The following is a 6,212-nucleotide window of genomic DNA, read 5'->3' as shown; positions in this document are numbered from 1 at the left end:
CTGACATTGTGTCTGTTCTCCTGTTTTATAGTGTGGTTACAAGGATTACCCACAACGACAAAAGCCCCTCCTGCCTCACAAAAGTGGGTCAAAAACAACAAGCAGGAGGGGGGCCTACATCCCTGTAAATGGGTTCTCCTTGTTGAGCATAATTTTGTGAATGAGGCTGTGACTGCAATAACAACAGGCCTGCCAAATGTTGAAGAAGGAGGAGAGATGTAAGTACAGGTTTGTTGGAAAAATATTAGTTTAAGTGCATTTATATCTGCAAAAGGGGAAACTACAGAAAGAATACGGTAGTCATTTTACTTTTCTCCTCCATTCCATCATTTTTGTGCCCTCTGCTAAATTACCCTGGGCCATTATGTGCATGCTGGGGACAAGGCAGTAACATTACAGTACCTATCAGGGACATTTATGATATAATACTTGTTATTAGAGAATCAAGAGAGTCTCTGAGTTGTGCCAGATATGACTTGGCAGGGCCGTAGCTAGTATAACTGTGGGAATTTTCACGGTTAAATTATTTTTGTTGGTATTTAATTTCCTCTTTTTGAAAGAAAAAAAAAAAAACACGAAAAAAAGAGACTGAGGCAAGTGCCTCGGTTTGCCTCAAAGCAGCTATGGCCCTGCTTGGGGGTTTTGACAAAGCTCCCGTACCTAAGATATAATCCTAAGTATTGTTTCATAACAATGGGCTTTTACTAAGAACCAATATTTAGGGTACATCATAAATGAGAAGGGCTCTGTAAATCCTCCCATTGATATGCTCAGTTATGGATGCAAATTAAATTAACAAATTAAAAATTGTTTTTGTAATTTGTTTCTAGGTGAATGGAGGAACAATAAGAAAAAGATGTACAGTGTTGACATGAAATAAAATAGTATTAACCTGAAACCTTTTGACTGCTTTTTCTTCTTTCACATTTGCATTTTTGTCTTGATAACAAGAACAAATTAAACGTTCCCACGCTTAGATGAAATGAATGCAACCAAGGATTTTTCAATTTACTGTTACAATAAACCGATCTGACACCCTGATCTGAGGTAGACTTAAAATTATATGGAAAATGTTCTGCTTGTAATACATGAACATAAATGTACTTTTCCATTTACTTTTGCACTATTGCAATCACTGGATTTTTATCACCTCAGAATCAAATTTTCAGGTAAACCCTGCCAGGGCAATTAAGTGTGACTGCAAAACAATTTCGAAGACCAACATTTATTTTTCCATTTCACCTTTCTTGGTACAGGCATTACCAATTACTAGACTGAAATGTAAACTACAGTATTAAATCAAGCTCTTCGATTGGCCCGTGATCAAACTAAAATAAAACTAAAAACGGCAGACTTACGAGAAGAGAAAGTGAACTCCGATCATTTCACTTTGGCAATATGAGCTTACGACTTTAGAGTTGCAAACACGACAAAAAAAAAAAGATTACGGCATGAAATAAAAAAATTCGTATGTACTTTCCTCGCGCCTGTCCGCCAGCTTGAATTTGGCTGCATAGAAAATTTTTATGAAATGCGATCCAATGTTTTGATCGATGACGTTTCGTGACGTAGAACAATTGTTTTTGTTTTTTCCAGAACTGGTATCCTCCGAACCTAGTTATTGAACTCAACTGAAAAAAAAAAAAAAAAAAAAAACGTTCCGACACAAGTTAACAATAGTGGCCGGGCATTCTAGCCTGCAACTGCGCTACCGTATTTTCTCATTCTTAATCTAAAAAAGAAAAAAATTAACAACTTATTCAATGTTAACATAAGACTTAATATGTCTACTTTATAAATTTCAATGCAACCTGTCCGATGCACGATGTGTTGGTTACACTCGCGGCCACCTCCACGAACGCGTTGATGAACACAAACAAAAATGGTCGTCTATTTGCAATAGTAAACACAACTTGAGCGAACATAACTCGAACGTACCTCCTTGTCTTCAAGAACAAGTTCACGTGCAAGCTAAATGTTCAAACAAATTTGATTGCCTTATTGAGGAGATGCTTTTCATAAAAAAAACTTATTAAACCATCCCTAAAAGTGCAAACAGACTCGATTCGCGCAGAGGTATTCACCTGAAGAACTTGTGATCCTTTGTTAATATGTTAATTTGTAGAGACTGTAGAGTATAGAGATCAAATTTTCGCATAAATTTATCCACTTTGCTTTAAGAATGGTGTCACGGTGACGTCGAAACGTCGGCTATTAGCTTCGCTTGCTTATGTTTCAAGAAATCATTTTTGATCAAAGACAATAATAATAATAATAATAATAATAATAATAATAATAATAATAATAATAATAATAATAATAACAAGAAGTTGTTTTTCAGCTTATACTCGGGCCATATTTGACTGCGTGGTGCGTGACAATGTGCGTGACATGTTATTTTGTCCAATATTACAGATAAAATGCACCTGAAATCAAGGTTGAAAACGCTTCTGATTTTGTAGATTCCAAGCTTCAGTTTCGTTATTCGTGTTAAGGGGATGATAATGATTTCTTACAACTATTTTCTTTTACCATAAACGGCCGCCTTTTTGAGAAAACGATCTTACGAAAAGTCAATAAACACGCATGTTTATCTTTTAAATTTTATTTCGTGCAAATCATTTTTCCTCTCTTGAGGTAATAAACGTATTGAGAAAGTTTGAGATGACTTAGAATCAGAGAAACACTATCCAAATAAGAGATTCTCGAAGTTGGTAGAATTTGAGTGGCGACTAGTTTGTCAACGCGTTATCGAAGTTGAGCATTTGAATTTTACCGGATTTCTCGTCCGTAACGGCCGATGTATTTTTTTTTTTTTTTTGGGGGGGGGGGGGGGGGTCGAATCTCGAAAACTATAAGGTGTTTGAATATAAAAATATTGCCTTTCAACATCACTGACCGAAACTAGAAAACAGCTAAAGAATGAAGGAAATCGGCCGACCCCCATCCGTGACGCCTGCCCGCTTTTCTCAAACAACGGCTCTCAAATGCTCCAGCTTTTTCTGCAGTTCTGTATATCCTCCACGAAGGCTGTCCATTTCGCTGACAGTGGCGTTCACAGCGTCAACAGATACTTTCACGCCACCGACATTTTTTCTAAATCCTTCTGTTTGGTCTTCAGAACATCCATTTCATCTAATTTGGATATGACACTCACTATTTTCTCAAGTCTTGCATTGGTATTTCGCTGAAAGTCCTTTAGATTTTCACTCAGGGCCAAAATTTGAAAACTCTCACTAACTTTAGCTCGGCCATCACTTCCTCGCACATGGCTGTCTCTTCGGGATTCGTCACCTTCTCCTGCTTGGTAACACGTTCCGAATTTGTCGAAGATAGTTTTCCAGATCTGAGCCGTCTTGCTGACATGAAGTGTAGAAAAAGAATATCGAAAAACTGAATGAGGAGTTGTTAGTCACTATTTCGCTTTAAAACAATTTCAATACTACATTTTGATAATCGGAAACAAATGGTATAACGCTTCACTTCAAAAAATCATAAAAAAAATAGCGTAGCAGCAAATAGCAACATTGCATATTAACATCTAAATCCCAACAGTCTTGAAAACAATTATGTCATGACATTTTTTTTTTAAGAAACTGAATCGGCAATAAATATTCTTAGAATTATTTTGTTGGGCATTACGACGTATTTTTACGCACTAAATTGGAGAATTCAATGGACCTGCGACCACCAACACTATTGTCATATTAAAAGATGCCCTGATTAGAGTTTCATTTTTCTAACTCGGTGCTTCACAAGTTTACGCGCTTTATTTATATTGAACATATTATTGTATCAAGACGTATTAAAACAGCCAGTTTTTCGAAACACTTGATATTGCTTTTGCCAAGCGTATCTAAAATTTCAACATCGAGAAGGCCCTATTGATTATTTTCACACTTCACAACAGAGATTTAAAATAAGTATAGTTTTTCCATTGGTGTCTTGGCGACCTTGACCAACCTTGACAGGTTAATCCAACTACATAAAATCACATTATTTGAAAAAGCAAATGCTCTATAAACTTTACGTTCAGCAATGCTGTTGAGAAAAGCCCAAACCACCCAACTGTTCATCATTTTGTTGGTGGATATCTGTTCGGAATGTATCATCGCCTTAGAAATTTGGATGTAGTTTTGAGTTTAGAATCTACAGTTTTCTCAACCCCATCTCAATATTTTATACGATTGGAAAACTAATTACTATCGTTTTGACGGAGAGGCAAATATTGTTAAAAATGCGGAGTAAGGTCAGTAAACCAACCATTGCCTGTGAATTCGCTAAAAAAGCTTCCGTATTTCGAAAAGATTTTAGCGACCTAGCTTTTCAGTTAAACTATCCAAACGGATCATGCTGTACTAGCTTATGCAAATATGGTCTTTAAAAGGCGTTAATGTTGTCATTAGCCAAAATTAGAAAAAAATTCCCATTCATGGGTTTACCAAAATCTCTTAGCTATGGGGTTCCGTCCACGCGCGGAGCTCCGCTATAAATTAGCGTTTATTGGAAGGAATAAAAAGCCTTTGAATTTCCACGGAGAAATTTAGCCTTGATATTAGTTTCTGAACAAAGTATAAAGAAAACTTGGTCCTCTTATCGCTTTGAATATTAGAAGATATATTACTTTGATACCATTTGTCTTTAATTAGGCTCCCTTCACGGAAAGTGCTGTCCTGCGTGCGTGTGAGGCAAATCGTTCCTAGTTGAGAAGACAACAGAAGATCGAGCTGCAAAAATTTGACATTAAGAAATCGTCTTTAACTATTTGAAGTCAGCTTTTGGATCACAATTCTTCTAAAACTTGACAATCCAATTAAATTTTCAACCCATAAAAAAACGTTTTTTATAGGAACTAGAATACAACCTGGTCGTATCAGTGAAATTAAAGAATACTTAAGAAAAAGAGAAATTCATTGCTTAGAAGACTGAAGTTACGGGAATGGAAAGAGTCGCGTGGATTTCATGCATTACTTATTTTCTAATTTGCAATTTATGTTGTGTTTACAACCAATCATAAATCAATAAAGTCATCGGCACCCAATAGTAGAGTTACCTGTCAGTAATTGGCTCACCCTCCTTCGTTATTTCTTGGTCGTCCCCAAAGGTCACATTGTCTTTCGGAAGTTAGAAGGATCACATTGATTCCAGGTTCTTTGAATCATAAATTGTAAACTAACGGAAGGTAAGCTTAAGACGATTAACGGAATTTTATCATTAAGCTGATTGAGCTGTTTTCCTAGCAAAGTTGGTTACGGAGGTTATAATTTTCAACTGGACTAGGATATCAAAGGAAACTACGACATGATAATGTTTTGACTATAACATGTTTAGTAAGCTTACGGTATTTCTACTGTCATAATTACTGGTTAAATGTTGACATACTGTGGTTCAATTCTAGTGTTATTGGGGCTTTGCGCTTGTTTCCTTAAAATGAATTCCCTAACAACAGAGATTTAAAATTCTTTTCTTTTCATTTTCCATTGGTGTTTTGACGACCTTGACCAACCTTGACAGGTTAATCTAAATACATAAAATCACATTTTTTGAAAAAAAAAAAAAAATGTAAATACTCGGTAAACTTTACGTTACTCAATGCCGTTGCAAAAAGCCCGAACAAACCAACTGTCCATCATTTCATTGGTGGATATCTGTTCGGAATGCACCATCGCCTTAGAAATTCGGGTTTTAGTTTTAGAATCTTCAATTTTCTTCAGCTCGACGTTATCTCGACATTTTTCTTCACACTGGAAAACTAATTACCTTCGTTTTAACGGATGGGCAAATATCTTTAAAAATGTGGAGTGAGGTCGGCAAACCCACAACAACTGCCTCTGAATTCGAGAAATAATTTTCCGTACTTCTAAAAACGTTTGCGACTTAGCTTTTCACTTAAGCTATCCAAACAAATCGTGCTGTACTAGCTCATGCAAATATAGTCTTTAAAAGGCATAAATGTTGTCGTTAGCCAAAAAAATTTATCCCATTTTTGGGGTTATCAAAATCTCTTAGCTATGGGGCTACCTTGTAAATAAGCGTTTATTGCAAGGAATGCCAAGCCTTTGAATTACCACGGAGAAATTTAGCCTTGACATAAGTTTCTAAACAAGTATAAAGAAAATTTGGTGGTCTTATCGCTTTGAATATTTGAAGATATATTACCTTGATAACCTTTGTCTTTAATTAGGCTCTTTGCACGGAAAGTGGTATTTTGT

This window comes from Pavona decussata, unplaced genomic scaffold (genome assembly GCF_977016875.1).
Source record: "Pavona decussata unplaced genomic scaffold, jaPavDecu1.1 SCAFFOLD_138, whole genome shotgun sequence".
Lineage (NCBI taxonomy): Eukaryota > Metazoa > Cnidaria > Anthozoa > Scleractinia > Agariciidae > Pavona > Pavona decussata.
Note: the sequence above shows the minus strand (reverse complement) of the source record.